Consider the following 19257-nt stretch of genomic DNA (forward strand, 5'->3'; position numbering starts at 1 on the left):
TTTCTTTGTTCTGTATACATTATAGTTGTCATTAATTTCAGTATTATTTTCTTTTTACTTAGTTTTAAATTAATCTATTTTTCAAACATATTTGGCTTTAGCAATGGCAATTCATTTTTAAATAATATTTTAATTTATAGTGTTTTGATTCATAATCACATAAGAAAAATGCTATGTATATCTGGACTACATATATAGCACCAAGTAGCTTTATAACTATCCTCAGGCACATACACCAACAACCCCCAAAGCAATCTATATATTTTCCATGGTCCCCAAAGATTGTCCTTAATACCTGTCCTTGCTACATTAAAAGCACTATTTTAGAAATAAACTCTACAAACAAAAAAAGTCATTTAAAATGGTTTACAGAATATTAAAATTTAGGACCATGTAAAAATATTCAGCTATATCATATCATGATCTCATTATGAACACCTGAATACATACACATTAACAAGAAAGATGCCATTCACAATGATTAGAATGTTGGCCTCCTCAAATTAGCTAAAATTCCAGGACTTCAGAAACGCATTCCCAGACTTCCTGTACCCTGGGGATGTTCTACTGCTCACTGAGTGGATGGTCATTAGTGGAAGTCATTCAACTCCATTAGCAGCTGCACTGCATCTACATAAATTGTAGCTACATGTCTTTCCCTGAGATCAGGAACAAGATAAGGTAGTGAACTTTCATCACTGCTATTCGACATTGTACTGGAGTTCTTTTTAGAGCAATAAGGCAAGAAAAAGAAATGAAAGGCATCCAAACTGAAAAGGAAGAAGTAAAGCTATTTCTATAAACAAAGATGACCTAAACCTTTACAAACAAAATGCCAAAGAATCCACAAGAATAGTAATGACACTAATAAAGGCATTCAGCAAAATTGAAAGATACAAGATATACAAAGCAAAAGTCATTTTTGTTTCTATAATCCAGCAAAGAACAATCTTAAATGGAACTTTTTAAAAATTCCAATCAAATAGCCTCTAATGAATAAAATATCTAAGAATTTAACAAAAGGTGAAGCATTTATATACTAAAATTAGAAAACACTGCTGAGTGACACTGAAGACCTAATCAAATAGCAAGATGTCCATTGTTCATCTACTAAATATTGTTCTGCTATCAATACTATGCAAAGAAACTACAGATTAAATTCAAAATCAAAATTGAGTAGACTTTTTTTTACAGAAATGGAAAAGCTGGTCCTTAAATTCCCATGGAATCATTAAATGGCTAAGCTAGCCTAGACAGTCTTCAAATAGTTTCACAATGTAAACACGCTTATCAAAATATCACTCAAATTTACCCAATGTAATATACAAAAAGCTAGGAAAACCCGACCTATTCTTAAGGGAAAACTCAATCAGTAGACACTGAAGGATTTATCAGACAAAATGGTTGTTCTGCCTATGCTCAATGAGATTAAGGTACATTCTCTTAAATTTTTTTGTCCTTTTTGTTTTTAAAGATACATAGATCAGACAAAGTGTTACATTAAAAAATATAAGAGGCTCCCAAATACACTACTCCCCACCACCCCTACTCCTCCCACATCAACAACCTCTTTCATTGGCACGGAACATTCACTGCATTTGCTGTAAACATTTTGGAGCACTGCTATGCCACAAGGGCTGCAGTTTACACTGTACAGTCTACACTCTCCCCCAGTCCATCTGTCCTCCATCTGTCCCCATAATACCATTCAGGTCAACCCAAAATCCCAAAAATATCTGCATATCACAACTCTTCTTCCATCTCCCTGCCCTCAGCAACCCCTGTTGCCACTGTATTGACATAAAGGATACAATTTCTTCCAATGCTAGAATCACAATAGTTCTATAGTAGAATACCAGCAAATCTACTCCATTCCATACTCTCTTCCTCCATCTTGTGGACCCCAGGAGGGCAAATGTCCACTCCAAGTATAAATTGAGAGGGGGCCTGCAGCCCACATGGCTGATGGACTGTATTATTCCATTAGCAGTTGTAGACTCTCTTGGTACCCTGGTGTGGTGGTTGGCTATACTCACCTCCCTCTTAGCTGACCTGGGTAAGTCCAATGAACTGGAAAGTAGGTATTGCTACTCTGCTGAGGCTCAGGGCCAAGCTGGCACATGGTCCAGAGACCCAAGCCTCCTGTGCACACACCAACCCCAGCCCCAACCACAGGTTCAGTGAAATTGACAGAAAAGGCAATGTGTAGAGAGGTCACATCTCCATCCAACTCCATCAAAGGGCATTCTCTTTAATTGAATGGAAAGATAGGAGTTCTCAGCAGAGAAAAAGAAACAAACAAACAAACAAAAAGATGTAAATGACAACTTTAGATCTAAACATAAAGTTATAGAAAATAAAAAAAAATTCATTGAGCAATCTCAATTAGAGAAGACAAGTAAGGGATGAATGAATTGGTGAGATGGAATTTAGATGAGTAGAAATGATATAATCTGAGAATAGAGAGCGAGTGAGAAAGAGAGAATTGATCCAAAACTGAGCCTCATGATCTGTGGGGCAATACTAAAAGTTTTAATATTCATTCAAAACACTGGGTTCAGCAGAAAGAGGCTGGTGCCAATAAAAAGGGAAGGGGGAAAAATGACTGAACACTACTCTATGAAATAGAGATCCAAGGGGCTCAAAATCTCACCCTGATACACCATAATCAAACTGCTGAAAACTAAATATGAAGAAAAAACTCTTGAAAGGAGTCAGAAAATTTGACAATTTATTTGTAGAAGAATAACAATTTGAAGGCCTTTGATTTCTCTTTAGAAAATATAGAGGCCATAAGAGAGTGAAAAAACATCATTAAATGGCTAAAAGAAAAAACCCTCGACCAAGAATACTGCATTCATCAAAAGTTGCTTAAGGTTTAAAGGCAAAATAAAGACAGAAGGAGAGGATCGAAAACCAAGTGACTTCATCACCTGATGATGTTCTCTACAAAGATGGGAAAGGAACTTCAGGCTAAATGGAAATAATTCAAGAAGAAAGCTTTCAACTTCAGGAATAAAAGATGTGGATCAGGAATGGTGAGTATCTGGGGAGAAAGAATAAATTATTTTTCAACTGTTAAATGGTTAAATATATGAATGAATTTTGAAAAATTATAAAAATACAAAATGTTTGCAGAAGTTATACCCTAGACTGGGAACTCAGAAGACCACTTCAGCAAAGAAGGGGGTTAAATGTTCCTATGGCTGTAAGGTGTCCACATGTTACTTGGATGGGTAAAAAATTAATTCTTTTAGACTGTGATACCTGTATTATTCTCAAAGAAACCACTAAAAATGAATTCCAAAGGAACTCCAGAAAAATTGTATAACCTAAATGGTCCTTTTTCTAAGAGATAGGAATAAAGTAGCTAAAGCATCAGTATACAAGTTATTAAGTGAAAAATAACTCTCTTGGACAAATACCTACAAGCAGGATTGCTGGGTCTGATGGTAACTCCATTCTCCTAGCCTGTCCTTCCCCCCACCATAGTCACCTCCACCACAACAGGACTGGTGGCTTCTGCTCTTTAGATCTGAGTGGCTCTCCCCAGTCCCTCAGGAGATAAGGTAGGGGCTTCACAGGCCCTAATCCCAAAGACGCCACCTTCAGTAGGCTCCAAAGCATCTGAGCCCAATGGTTCACCTGTTTCTGCTGTCAGCTCAAGGGAACCCTGTCCCATGTGGATGCCAACTTTGCTGATACCAGAGTAGAGGATGGTGGCTGTGTCTCCCAATAAGTCCTGTCTCCCTTGTGACAAACTCCATCTTCCAGCATCAGAAAGCCCAGAGTTGCCAGAGGAGCCAGGGGGCTGAGCCACAGCTTTTGATATGCCTGCATCCTGCACATAGTTGGCTAAGGAGCAGCTAAGGTGCAGTCAGAACAGTCAGAGACAGGTTCCTATGGCACTGGGAGTGCATATACTCTGGGGCTCAGTGGATGACTCTCTTCGTTCCTCCCCAGGCCTGGGTTCTGATGAGAAACCTCCATTCTAAAAGCTCAGAAAGCACCTCCATCCATCCAGAACAAACAGACCACTCCTGTGACCTCATGCACCAAAGCAAGCACCATCACAAGCTCATACACCTGTTTTCCACAGCTGCAGAGGAAGTGGTGTTCAGCCCCCTCCAGGCTGCCCCAGAGGTCCACAAGGAAAGTAAGTCACAATGGCCATTGGTCTAGTTTGTCAGCTTTTGTGGTACCCCAGAGGAAGATCCAGAGAGAAAAGGGTTTAGATGTGATCTCTGGGATAAAATAAATTCAAGGAAATTGCTTAATCAAATCCAGTCACCATAAAGGCAAGCTTCCTCAGGTGCCACATAAGCAAGGGAACCCTCTGATGTTCCACCCTCAGGCAATGAGGTCACTATTCTGATTCTAGACTTGGGAAAGAAAGCAGCACTTCACAGACTTAACAATGCATTGGGGGTAGAGGAAGACTGAGTCCATCTTAGACAGGCAACACCATGCAAACTTCTAGTCTTAACTGCCTTGTACTTAATCCTGTATCTATTTATGGAATCAACATCATGAATTCACACCAAAATATCCACTTCATCCACCAGCCCACTTCAAAAGGGTTCACTGCAAATCTTGTGTCTTCACATCTGTAACTCTATCTTTTGAATACACAGAAGGTAGATGGGGTGAGATACAAAAAAGGACTGGACGGTCAGTTGAATCCCAAGGCTGTGGTGAGTTTACTGAATAGAACTGGTCATCTTTTGCATTTTATGGAGTGGGCTCTTGATGTGTTCATTTCTGAAAGTTCCCTATTGTCCTCATTGTCTACATACCTGCTGTTGTCATTGCTCCTAAAAGGAGATAAAGCCTTGTGAAAACTCATGGTGGAAACATCATTCTCTCTTGTGAGACTGGGTTGGATTAATTGATACAATATGAAGAGGGCTTTGGTTGAGATCTGGCTGACCTAGATATGTAAGAATTTCTGGGGTCCTCTGAGGGATACTGGCCTTCATGGAGTATGGGGGTGAAAACCCCCTCTTCATGGAGGGCCATCTTTCTTCTCTAAGTCTAGTGGGGACTCTTGATGCAGGAACATGAAGCATTTCTGAGAACAGGGCTGTGTGTTTGTCTCCCTTGGGGATTTGAGATTACTCTGAGCAAGATTGGGTTCTCGAAGGATGTAGACATCTCAAAGAAAAAATGATTCACCGTGTCCCCTCTTCTGTAAACCATAAATCATAATTTCTGCAGTGAGTTCAGAATGAGGAGTATGAAAATGCATTCAACACCACTAGTGATCAGTAAAATACATTTTAGAACCACAAAGTCTCATGCCCATATCTTACAGAAGGGGTACTCTTAGGATGCGAAAGACTTCAGCAGGGAAGGTACAGACTCCACACTAAGAGAGTTGTTCAAATATTTAGTCAGGGAGATAATTGGGAACATGGAGACTTCATTCATTAACTCACCAAACCTCAGCCAGGTGGGTGACTTTGCCAGTTGATGACATTAACTGTTCTTCCAGAGTAGTTCAGTTAAAGGTGAAGCTAATTCTTTGCATAGCTGTTATCTGGCAGTTGGTCTGGAATGTCTTAGGTTCTGAGCCAGTAGAGGAGCCAAGCAGACCACTGGTCACTTGGGGTGGTAGGTCAACTCCCAGGAAGACTCACATGAGGCAGAAGGTATTCTGAAGATGCTGGGGGAGGAGGGCCAAAAATTTAGACATACGTGGTACTTCAGAAGGCCTTTATGTAGGGAAAACTACCTCATATTTTATATCAAGGATGGAAATGTAGAGACAGGAGGCTGGGTCAGGATATGTACTCTTCTTGTGGGTGAGTCACCTCCTCCAGGGCATCAATTCTTCCCCTCAGGAACTTTGGGGCAAGAAGATTTTTCAAAGGAACTGTTTCAGTACACCATGGTTGACATGTCATATAACACATACTTGTTGGCTTAAAGGAGTTTATTGTTTCACAGTTTTGGAGGCAGTGACACCAAGATTAGACTCAGTAAGGTCTGTGCCCTCAGTGCTTGCTTCTGCCTTTCCTCCCCACCATCCAGGGCAACACTGGGGTTATGGAGGTGAGGATTTCTGACCCCCCCTTTCCCCAGAATAGTCACACTAATGTACAGACTCAGGCTCCAGGGTAGGTCACTGTCTAGAATGCCTCTCCTTTACTTCCTTTCCCTGACAACTTGGTGCCATCTGCTTCTCTAGCAGGCCTGTTTTCAAGTGTTTCAAGGTTTGGTTTGGGTTTCTATCCCCATTATTTGTAATGCACTCCTAAGGGATTGGTAATAAACTTTCCTGAAAACAGTACCAACAACAACAACAAAAGACACCTTGGCTGTCTCTAATTCACAAGTATTGTGAAGTAGTTTCCAATATTCCATGCTCTGGTCTTCCAGACAGATATTGTAGTATTTCACACTCAGTTTGGGCCTAGTCCTTTGGCAGAAGTTTTTAGCACAACAAGAACAGTGTGCCAACTATCTATTATTTTGCCCCCAGTTTATCCAGTCTGCCTTTGCTGTCCATAAATATCTATCAATGGGAGGGTAGAAAAAGGTCAGAACTCCACTGTGGGTATTGCTCTTGGAATTTAGGATGCGTTTTGTCTCACAATACTTATACATTTATGAATTACCATATGAAGAAAAGTAACTGAGTAAACAAGTGAATAATAAGAAAAAGAACACTAGATATATCAATAAATTAACATGGATTGTGTCTCTGATTTGAGCCAGGACCATTACTTACTTCTGAGGGCAGCCGATGAGGCCAATGGTACTTGCTCTGTATTTCAGATCTGGAAATGAGACACAGACAATTTAGTAAATTTCCCAGCTGACATGAAGCAGAGTCAGGAATCAGCCCTGAACATGTAATTCCAATGTCCAAGTTCCCGATCACATTCATCTTCTGGCCTTGAACATCACAGTTGCTGTCAAAAATATGCTGGGTAAGGCATTAGAAAAGCATTTCAAGCCAAGTGTTCAGAAGCACATTCGACCTTTTTACTTTTACAGGTGTCAATTAGCACTCAAAGTAGTTATTTCTCTATGCAACTTATACATACTATTTAAGAAACTTCAGATGACACAGCAAAGGGAATCAAAATCACAAGCTCACCACTGAAAAAATAGCAATGCTTTTTTTTTTTTTTAACATACTGGGGTTGGGGATTAAAACTGAGACCTCATATGTGGGAAGCCAGTGCTTAAGCACTGAAGCACATCATTTCCCCTGAGTTGGTTTCTTTTGTTTGATTGTTGGTTGGTTGGTTTTGGTTTTTTTTTTTAGGAGGCACCGGGAACCAAATCTAGGACCTCCCATGTGGGAAGCAGGTGCTCAACTGCTTGAGCCACATCCATACTCCAATGCTAATATTTGAAAGTATTTCTTCTCTGATCTTCGACCATTAAAACACACACACACACACACAAGATAAAGAACTCAGTTAACTATCTAACCTGAAGGACAATATAGAATACTGAATATCCCAAATACACTGCAACTACAAACAACTTCTCAAGTCTTCTTTAAAGCCCCTTGCCTGGAAATACAAAGATGGGACATGATTTGGATTGCTACCTGAATCTGTGTTCCCCTAATTGCAACTCTAAGACCGTAAATCAATGCCTTTGTTGCTTGAAGCTTAGTTTATTTCTCAGTTGACATTATATAGTGTTAGAAACAGGATTCTAAGTAACTACCAACCTGACTCTGGAGCTACTGTTGAGCTTAAGCATGGTAAAGGTAAAAGCCCCTTCAGCTCTGCCATCTCCCCAAAAGCCCTGAGTTCTTGTCTGTGAGTCCTCTGGTTCTGAAAATCCCTTTTTGGTTGAGGTTCTAGATCTTTTAGGGGTGACTTTTGAACTTTGGCATTTTGAACTTTGGTTCTTATGGTTTAAGCTGCTAACAGCAGTCCTGTTTGTATACTTGAACCTTTTTTCTTCTGGTTTGGCCTGGTGACATAAGGCCTTTCTGTTGTACTTTTTTTTTTTTTTTTTTTTTTTTGTATATAGGGAAAATTTATTTGTTTGGCAAGTACTTGAATGGGACTTTTAAAATTCAACTTTGATAATGAGATCTTCTAAGTGGGGGATGCCTCCCTAACAATCAATTTGGCTTTTGTGAGCAAGCAGATTATTTTTAGTCAACACAGGATGGGCACTTAAACACTATTAGAATGTGTACCACCTTTTAAAGAGAGGCCTTGGCCTGACGGAGGAACCACCTAGTGACAGTGCACAGGAGGAGACCCCATCTAATTCCAAGGCAAGGTTGCCTTTCTTTGTCTGAGAAAATCATCACTTTACTTATTTCTTTCATTTTCAATTGAGTTCAGATATGAAAATTCTGACCGTGTACATTACAGATGACATATACACTTTCCTTATTTAAGAGTATTCTATTACTGCTTCAAGTTGTTATTTACAAATAGCAACAGCAGGGTATCAAGTATATGGGCTTTTTAATTGGCAGCAGTTTTTCCTCCTAAGAGTAAGAATTTTTTTGTGCCAACCAAAATAGACATGAGAGATGCACTATCTAGGAAAAGCTTCTGTCTTTCCATGTGTGTCTGCTACAATTACTTATAGGATCTTTCACTCAACCACTGTTTCCCATCTGTACCAAAACTACAAAAGACTGTGTCAACACTACACAGCATGATCTGATCCTGAGTATTTTCTTTAATATAATTACAGGTGGCCTCAGGTACAAGAGAAAATGGTAAGTATTTTTGAACTTCTGAAAACATCTAGATAATTAAAAAACCAGGGTGGAGCTGATGTAGCTCAGTGGTTGAGCACCTCCTTTCCATGTATGAGGGCCTGTGTTCAATCCCCAGGGACTGTGTGCTTGCTTTACTCTGAAGAGCCACCCTGATTCCAGCTTCCAGGTGAGAATGAGAAATGGGGATGTGATTATTTTCTAGTTAAGTGATGGCCAAGTTCTACAGTCTTTGTAGGCAGCTGTGTTCCCTTTAGCTGGTGAGGGTTTGTGTACCAGGGCTGGAGCTATCTATTTTAGAATCTTTGAGATGAGATTGTGAAGGTGGGGGTGGAGAAACTATTTCCCACCTATATAGCACAATTGCCAGTGACAACTTCTCAAAAAACCACTACTACACCCTTTACATATATTTACTCATTCCATCTTCAACATTACCATACTATGACTGTTTATTCCCACTCTTCTGATGAAGAACTGAGGTACAGAGACAATTAGCCTACAATTTCAAACATGAGTGTCCCTGATCCTTAAGCTATAGCCATAATCTAGCCCAATCACTTGGGCACAGGATGATTCTACACCTTGCCAGCAATGGAAACTGATCATTTGTGTGTATTCCTGGATGTATCAGACCTGCACAGACCCCACATCCTGTCCATCATTATAAGTCAACTCACTGATCACATGACCCAGACCTGTTATTATTGCCGTTACTGCAGACTATGAATTGACACAGTGTGAAAAGCACTTAGAAATTCCACATGCCTGCTCAGCTCAGATTCTGAACAACTGCAAGCACAATCTGGTTTACCTAAGGCATTCCTCTACACTACAGCACAAACAGATAGGAATTGGGAGATATTAGCGTATTTCATAATATCAGCATCTTGAGTCCTAGAAATGCTCGGCACTGTTTGCTGCATGCCTTAGGGACAGTGACCAAAAAGAACTCAAGTTACCATTTCGCTATTGATCTGGGGTATATCATCCTTGCTGCAACTTTTATAACTGCATTAGAGTCTTAGCACTCAACTCATGTCTCCCCTTAGTAATGAACTATCAAATTGGTGCCTGGAGTTTATAAAGATGGACATCCAACACATACAATGAATAAGCATTCAGGGTATAGAAAAGGAAGACTGGAAGGAAAAATACTACATGATTTATAGTGGTCAATTTTTAAACAGCAGTATTTAAATATCTTCAAATCTTCTACAACAGAGTATCTTTATGATAAAGGATTAAAAATAATAATAAAACAATGTTTTGCCTGGACTTGAATCTAGTCCCACAATAAAAAGTTATAAATAAAATGTCTTTAAAACAATTACCCAATTATTAAACTTTAGAAAGCTAATAAAATGCTTGTGTACAAATAACAGCAAAATCCTGCAGAAACGGGTGCTGGACATTGTATGTCCTGCCATGGCCCACTGAGTGGCCTGGGGGAGAGTGAAAACTACAATGTAAACCATTATCCACATGAGATATGGAAGGATTGAGAAGTGAATCAATTTTCCAGTTTCCCATCTAGAGAATAGGAAACCATATTCTGGAGATATTAAGTGCTTTGATTCCAAATTCTATACACTTTGTTCACATCTCTTTGGCCTGGTGGGATCTCGAATCGTCTATGAGTTTGGAACAGTCATGATTTCAATTCTTATTACTGAGCACCACACCTTCAGGGCATCTGCAGCACAATGTAGTATTATCCAGTTTTCAAAAGCCCAACAGCTATTTGTGCTAGTAGCTATGGCATGGACAATGCAAAAAGAACATTTCCATCCTCACAATACACTTTCCCAGGCAGTTGCTCTGAGCCTGCCATTGGTCTTTTCATTGAACTCATCTCATACAGAGTATTTCCAGAACAGTCAGAATTTCAGGGTGATAAGTTTGGAGGTAAGAGCTTTAATGGTCCATCAAAATAGGGGAAGTAAATAGTTAAAAGGGGATTCTTTCTCCACCTTGCTCATTTGCAAACCATTTATAATGTCTTATTGAAGGCCTCTGACTCCACAGAGTCTAGGGATGGTCTAAGAACCTGTGGTGATCTTGGGTAGCCAGCAAGCCATCAAGTGGAGAAGGAAGGGATGGGTGTGCCACATTCTCCAAAAACTTTCTTGCAAATGTTTGTGTTCCTAAAGATTGGTTTGTGGATCAGAGGTATGACTCCACCAGCAGTGATGAAAATGATAATCCAGGTAGGCAATATCACTCAAGATAGGATCCAATGAGAGTGGGTTATCAGAAACACTCTGGTAACACTGCTACTTTAGCAACTGAAGAAGGGACTGTGAAATCAGAAAGTAATGGAAATATACATGGAGATCTGCTTTATTCTTTCCATATTTAATAACAATAGTAAGAAGTATTATGATCATGTTCTTTGAGTGTACTGTGTTTGCAATCATCTTTCCTTGCTGTGCTATTTAAGATTCACTTTCCCATAAGACCAGTTATCAAAGCCTTTGTTTTTCCTTGGTTAGCAGCTCTTGGGAATAAAGCACAAGAGGGTGTAGATGAGGTTTTGGTGTTTACCTACAATGGAGGGGATCTGGCAGGACACAAGCTCTCCCAGACTATCAACTAGACTTGGGACAAAGTTCTTCTACTGAGTGCCAGGTGGTGGTTGAGAATTAGGGCTTCTCCCTCTGTACTTACCAGTCTGGTAGCACTTCATTAATGTTTTATCCTTTCTGACATAAAGAACATATGCTCTGGGCTTACTACACATGCACCTGGCTGTTGGAAAGGTATCAAAAGAAACATATCCTTGAACATCCTTCTATTCTCTACTGCTCACACAAATCCAAAAATCCTGGGATTAGATTAAAACCTGAAATTGCTTCCATTTGAGAGGTTTATGTACAACTCTTTCTCCAACACATTCCAAAGCCTGGCTGGGTTTCTGGAGGCCTTGTGTGAATGGCCTGCCAGGCTTGCTTCACATATTGGCTCTTGCTGTCCCTGCTCCTCTCATATTATTCCCATATTACACTGCCACCTTCTTCAGTAAATCAATGGATCAATTAACCAATCCATTTTAAACCAGGGAGCAACTCTCAGACGCACGGAGTTGAATCATGTCCTGTGGGTGATAGTGACCATTAATCCTATAAATCAAGTCATTGTCCTGAGACTGATATGACCTTAGGTTCATGGAAGACACTTTGTCCTCACAGCATCCCTATAGGTTTCTGAATTGATTGGAGGGGTTGAATGTAAGATTAGAGGTAAAGTAACGTGTCTGTATCCACTTAGTCTGAAAGTGATATAATAGGGGATCTACAGGCCACTTAAATAAGTGTAATCTTTTGGGAATTCATTAAACCACTGAAGTACTAGCATTGATGGGTGCCTGGACAAGACTGAGGAAAGGTACATGGAAGGGCATGACTGTCAAGTGGGGAACAAGGCAGAGTTGACTGGCTAGAACAGAACACCTGATTTAACTCCATGCTTCTGATAGTTGCTCCGTGATTAGAATGGATTGGTTAATTGACTACTTGATATTTTGGAGAGGGTGACAGCATAATAAGGGAATAATATGGGAACAATGATTGTTCTCCAGTGTTCCTGTATTATAGAACAATATGATTGGTGGAAACTGACAAGGAGAAAACAAATGGGCAGTAATACAGAGAGAGAAAAGAGGCAGGGAGGTAGTGAAGGTGGTAAAAAGGAGAAGAAAGACAACATCATGTATAAAAAGACATGGAGAGTATCTGCCTTCTTAGAGGAAAAAGAGGATACAGGCATTCCTCACTGGCCACAGTTATAGTATTTGAGAGCTGGGAAAGGGACTCTGGAATCTTAGACCCACTCCTTCACAGCCAAGGTGAAGTGACTGAGGCCCTAGGAGAGGAGTGTGGTGGTGAGGACAGAATTGTGTCCTGGGAGCAGACCAAACGCTGTCATAACCAACAGGAGCTTGAATTCTGCCCTCAACCCTAACTTTCCCATTTCCTTTCACAAGGTTGATAGATCACCATTCCTGCCCTGGTTACCAGGAGGCTTACTTCACAGCTTCTGAAGTATCAGATACAGAGAACAACAATTTGCATATAATTTCCTTCCTCTTTCTATTTTGTAATCTCTCCCTTTCTTATTCATAACTCCTCTTTATAGCTTTTCTCCATTCTGTCTGTTCCTTATTTTATGAATCTTATCCTGAAGGAAGTGGTCTCATCCAGGAAGTTGAGGTCATGGGAAGAACAATGTCTACAAATTTCTTCCATCCTCTTTACCTATTTTCTTAGCATTGCCCTGGTTTTAACATACGTGCATCACTGAATCAGTCTGCATAAGCCTGAATGGTCCAGGCAGGGAACTGGGCTGGTTGTCAGAAGCTTTGGGCCACACCCAGTGGAAGGAGCACCTGTGAAGTTAGTTCTGGGGTGGGCTCTCCCCTTGCAGGGTGTTCCTGCACATGTGCACATGGTCATCAAGTGGGTTCCTTTCCTTGCAGCTGTCTACACTGTTCAAGGAAGAGGAGTCTCTTTTCATAAATTCTCTTTTCCTAGAATACACTGAAGACACTGAAGAAATGGATGAAAAGGCAGGAAGAAGAGGAAGAGGAAATGTGAGTGTGGAGTGGATAGGATAAAGAGAGGAAGGGAAACAAGTTCACGTGCATTCCATTGCTTTCCTAACCTTCTTTTGGCACTTTAGGAAAATCAGCAAAACTGAGAAGAAACTGAGGTTTCCAGGATTCTATGTGAACATGGAGGTGGAAACATGAACTGGCTGGTCAAAGTAAATGCAGACAATCAAGGATCCGAGATGTCTTCTGGGTCCTGCTACCCACTTCAGAAAAACTCCTCCATCCACCTCTGTGCCTCCCCAGTGATCCCTACTACTGACAGCACAAAGACCTTGAGCTGGAGGCCTCAGTCTGAGTCTCAGAAGATCTGGAGATTACATGATGTTTGGAGACTGAAAGGGGATATAATACCAAAGAAATGGAGATGCCTCAGTGCTCAGCCCCTTTTACCCAATTCCCTAATCAGCCAATTGAGGGAAAATTTATTTTTCAGTTTGAAAGACTTACACTGAGTTTTAGAAATAGGTTTGGCATTTAATTTTAGATGTTAATACATTAAACAATTTCTCTCCAACTACTTGTTTTTCTTCATCCTTATCAATAAAATAAACACATAGATAAGCACCCTAAACAAACTTAGAGTGAATGAATGGACAAATAACTGTAAATTTAAGACTTAACATCTTTCTTAACATCTTTCCTACCAATGTCTTCTAGACATTTCATTTCCTGAAATCTGTTCCCTCAACTGAAAGCGATCATGGGAACAATATTACCCAACTTCAAGCCAGTGAAGTTGGATTTCAGTGCTGTTTTCACTTTCATGTCCATTTTGCTGTTTATAACACCATGATTCACATTTCTTTCCATAAATATATTACCCCATTTTCTTCTGGCACAAAGTATTATCAAAACTGATGATGAGATGCTAATGTTCTTTTCATAATGCACTTGCTTTACTCTAATGCACAAAAGACTTCATTCTTCCTTTACACCCTAGTAATTTTAGCTAGAATATGTCTTGCTATTAGTCATTCTGAGTCAATACTCAGTGTAAGGTTTTATAATGCAGCTTCAAAGAATTTCTTTCCAGAAAAAATAAGGAAGTATAATTTTTAATATTTTTTCATGTCTTTGCTTTGGTTTTCTCATTCAGGCACTCCAGTTATTCATATATCATACTTTGTATGCTTGTCTTCAATTTCTGACATTTTTTTTCTCAAATTTGTCAAATAATCACTAATACTTGGCCATCCTGCATTTAAAAGCACTATCTTAGAAATAACCTGTAGGAAAAAATTGCTTTAATTTGGTTTGCTGATTTTTAAAATGCCTATACACATAAAAACCTGTCAGCCACATTATGCCATGATCTTATTACCCAGCATCTTGCCAACATGTAAACTGAAACCATAAAAATGCTGGACTCCTACAAATGGGCTTACACTGAGATTTCACAAATGTACTCCCAGGCTTCCTGTATGTGGGGACATTATGCTGCTCACTGAGTAGACTGCCATCTGTGGAAGTCATTGAGCCCTGATCACAGCTACATCTATAACACATTCTTGTGGTGTATCTCTTAAACAAATAACAAGAGCTATATCATTTAAGCCTCCTTCTTGCACTTGACCTCCCATGCTCTGAACAAGTGAGTTGTTCCAGTATCTTCCAGTAAAGTTTGGCTGAATTTATGAATTACATAGAATTTGACATGGCAGAGGAATACTGGGCAAGAAATGAGATTCTATGCCAGCTCTACCTTACTTCCATGGCTGAATGTGAGAGAATCTTCGAATCTCTGGACCAAACAGAGATAATGGGTAAAAAGAAAAAAAAACCATTGATCTAAATCAATTCATGAACTAACAAAAACTAAGAAAAGCAAGCTAAGTTCTTGTTCTGCACTTGCTTTCCAAATGATGGCAGAAGGCCTTGATTGCCTCTAGGAAACACAGAACCTAAGACAAGGATATCAAATTCTTGGCTTTTCTGAGGAGAAAGAGAATATATTAGAGATCTTATGTGAGCAAGGGAGTTGAGCCGAGCAATCAGGTGGTATATACTAGGGTAGAGGGGCAGTGATGGGTGATGTTACCTGCCTATCACTCATTTAGGTATTATCTTCGGCGTGACAGACCCATTCCCTTTCCTTGTCTGACATTTGGTCCCATGGAACTCACCACTTGGCCAGAGGAGGGGACAATGAAGTTGCCATCATCAGTATCTCAAGATAGTCATTAGTATAGGCATATTTACAGAATAAAGGCAAACACTTAAGCAAAATTATATAATCACCTAAAAGGTACTAGAGGAGAGGGTGGGAAAAGAGAAGGAAGAGAAAATACACTAATTTCATCACTGCTCACAATGAGGATTAATACACACTAAAGAAATGGATGATTAAGGGAAAATTTTTTTAAAAAATTACTAGAACAAATCACAAACCAGAAAACATACACATGTACACAGAAACATACAGGTGCAAGAAGTGTACTTTTGAGTACTCTTGCCCTTTAATAATGTGATAATGACTTTAAGTAGTTTTCAGTGTTAAATACAGTTAAAATTAGCATCAAAAATAGAGAGCAGCTCTTTTTCCTTTTGCAGCCATCGCTGAAGTGGCAGGGACCAAAATGAAGTTCAATCCCTTTGTGACCTCTGGTCGGAGCAAGAACCATAAAAGGCATTTCAATGCACCTTCCCACATTCGGAGGAAGATTATGTCTTCCCCTCTTTCCAAGGAGCTGAGACAGAAATATAATGTTCGATCTATGCCTATCCGAAAAGATGATGAAGTTCCAGGTTGTGAGAGGACACTACAAAGGTCAGCAAATTGGCAAAGTAGTCCAGGTTTACAGGAAGGAATATGTCATCTACATCGAATGGGAGCAGCAGGAGAAGGCTAATGGCACCACTGTCCATGTGGGCATTCACCCCAGCAAGGTAGTTATCAGTAGGCTAAAACTGGATAAAGACCACAAAAGACCCTCGAACATAAAGCCAAATCTCACCAAGTAGGAAAGGAAAAGGGCAAATATAAGGAAGAAACAACTGAGAAGATGCAGGGAAATAAGAATCTTATGTACAACTTCTATTAAAAACTGCTAAAATGAAAAAAAAAATAGCAATTAAGAATTAGTTTATATTTTATAATTATAAACAGCTTAAAATCAGTTAAGCAATGGACTTTTCCACATAGCAGAAGACAGATGAAAGTGCACACCTCTCACTTGTATGGAAAAGAATTAAAGAGTATGGAAAGAATTAAAGAGCTGTATTGTTTGGGAATGATGGGGAGATAGCTCTATCTCTTTGCAAAGGGAGAGGTAGGCCATGCTTCACACACAGAGAAATTCAGTTAAATCATATGAAAAGGAATTTCAGGTTTTGGTTGCATTATTTCAATAAGTGACTTTGCAGAACTGAAGATCTGGTTTAAAGTTTTATGAAGGAAACAATTTGGTTGAAAGGCAAGAATATTCTGGTGTGGGAGGAGTGGGGTGGGAGAGTGGGGGGTATACGGGAGCCTCTTATGTTTTTCATAACATAACCTTTTCTGTGATGTATGTATCTTCAAAAAACCACAATTCATAAAAATGATGGGGGGGAAGTGGGTTATATGGGAACCTCATGTTTTTTTTAATGTAACATTCCATGTGATCTATTAACTTTAATAAAAACATTGAGGTGTAGCAGTGCTCAGAGATGTATTCACCAAATACAATGACTGTCTCATGATGATGGAGGAGATTGTTGTTATGGGAGGAGGAGTGGGGTGAGGGAGTGGTGGGTATATGGAGACCTCATATTTTTAATGTAATATTAAAAAAATAAAGACAAAATAAATAAATAAAATAAAATGATTTCAAATTATAATGATGAACACTTTGATTTTTAGCCCTATGTATTAAGAACTGTTGCAAAGTACCAAATTATGTGTTATTTCATTTAACCTTTACAAACCACCCTATTAAGAAGGGACTTTTTTACAGATGAGAAAACTTAGGCTTATAGAGATGAAGTCACTTGCCCAAGGTTAACAAGGGTCTGCCTGCCACACAGTCTATGTTCACAATCCTTCCACCCAGACTGTCTCCCTACAATTGGTGCAGCTGATACCAGGAGGGCAACCCGCCTTTCCCCTTCTGAAGTGTTTCCAACCAGGGCATGTTGTAATACCTATCCTACATCTAGGCCACATATCCCTTTATTGGCCCCCACATTGATACACAGTCCTGCACAGTCACCCACTCTAACGGGTTCTTGTGTTGAGCTACATTACTGGGTGGCTGTGAGGACTAAATGCTTTAATACATGCAATAGTGCCTGGCACATGGAAAGCACCTAATAAATGCTATAACTATCATAGTCATCATCATTACCCAGTTCACACCTGGGGCCCCTGAGGTTTTCCTGGACCAAAATGCTCTCTGGTTACAGTGCCTTTCTCTGTTCCAGACAAACAATGACTCCGATCCTCGGGATCCCATATAGTGTATTTCCTTTACTGGCCTAAGTATCCCATCAACAAAACCACTTATTTCAGTCAGACTGAGTGAGTCTCTGTTCCTTTTAACCCAAACAGTAAAAAAATACATAGATGGATTGTTTTGATAGGTGAATTTTTTAAAAGTCTCTAAAGTTACATTATTTTTTCAGGAATGAAAACATTTAGAATGAAAGTGTATTAATCAAAAATATATAGTTTCAAATGCAAGTTTTATTATGTTACTAAGAGGGAGAAATTTTATCATCACTAGAAGTTTAGATATGGGTCCTTTTTGTTTCCAGGTAGCTTACTCAAGAAAATTACGAAGGAAAAAACAATGAATTAGAATTAATCTGTGAAAAGAATTCTTGATGTCCTGACACTTGAAACTTTGCTCAAAAACTCTCCTCCTTTCTGAGATCTTTGTGTTTTCCATGACAACCATTTCATTTGCTTCCTCCTTCCTTATTAGTTATGCGTGCAATTTTTATTATATATTTTCTATATTTGATCTTAAATTGGGTTATAATTGTTTTCCTTGAATTTCTTTATGTATTCTCTCTCACCTAGCAGAGTATGAACTCCAGTGAAAAGTGATTCCTCTCTTCATTTCTTTTAAAAAGGCAGTGGTGTATAATGTAACAAGCAGGAGATATGAAATAAGATGATACAGATGCTAGAGCATCAAGTCCCAATTCTCTCACACATTGATAAATCACTAAACCTGTCTCAGTCTCCATGGCATTTCTATAAAGAGGAGATGCTCTCTATCTGATTTCAAAGTCCACTGGGTTTTTTACTTTGCTTCTCTGACTCTGGTGGACCAAATTCATGAAAAGAATCCTGAATATTTAAATCCTCAGGTATATGTGGTACCGCTCATATTCAAAACAAATTACTACATGGAATGTGATGAAATGACAGGTAGTGTCAAATGGCAAAGGCCACCTGATCTGAATTGCTGGAGGGCATTTACCTTCTGACAGTTTATCTTTAAAGCAGTGGTTAGAATCAGATTCCAAGCCATGGTATTTCATCACATATCATAAGCTAACACAGTCTGCCTGCCAGCCTGTCCCCCCAGCAAGTCCACTAGTCTAAAGTTAACTTGTCACCACTCACTGGCTATAGACTCTGAGCTTTTACCTGGCCATAGAAAATCACAACTTGGTATTTATAGCTCTGGCATTCATATAATTTAATGCAAAAATCTCATCTGACTGCACTTACAGATTACAGCTTAAATTCTGTCTTCTCTTTCTTCCCTCTTCCAATAATTTATGACTAAATAAGCAAAAATTAAACAAACACTTTCAGTTCACATTTCACCTCTCTTCTGCAGAATCATATCAACGAAATAATAATAATAATGGTAGAAGTACTAATTTGTTTTCTGTAAATTGTCCAAGTAAAATATTCAGGATTCCAACTAGTGCATCTGAACAGTAGGCTAGGCTACTAAAGGAATGTGTTTTGTAAAGATGCAGAGGCCACCTTAATCAG

General features: G+C 39.3%; 1 long non-coding RNA gene across 1 annotated transcript in view; it reads left to right on the forward strand.

Moving 5' to 3' along the window:
* Positions 1-5536: 5536 nt before the first annotated feature.
* LOC131274934 (uncharacterized) overlaps positions 5537-19257 on the forward strand; it is a 681981-nt gene continuing 668260 nt past the window's right edge. Inside the window, exons 1-3 of the long non-coding RNA XR_011646720.1 lie at positions 5537-5651; positions 8686-8710; positions 13243-13301. This is a non-coding gene — a long non-coding RNA (uncharacterized lncRNA). The remainder of the gene's footprint in view (positions 5652-8685; positions 8711-13242; positions 13302-19257) is intronic.

The sequence above is a fragment of the Dasypus novemcinctus genome, chromosome 21, assembly GCF_030445035.2.
Source record: "Dasypus novemcinctus isolate mDasNov1 chromosome 21, mDasNov1.1.hap2, whole genome shotgun sequence".
NCBI lineage: Eukaryota > Metazoa > Chordata > Mammalia > Cingulata > Dasypodidae > Dasypus > Dasypus novemcinctus.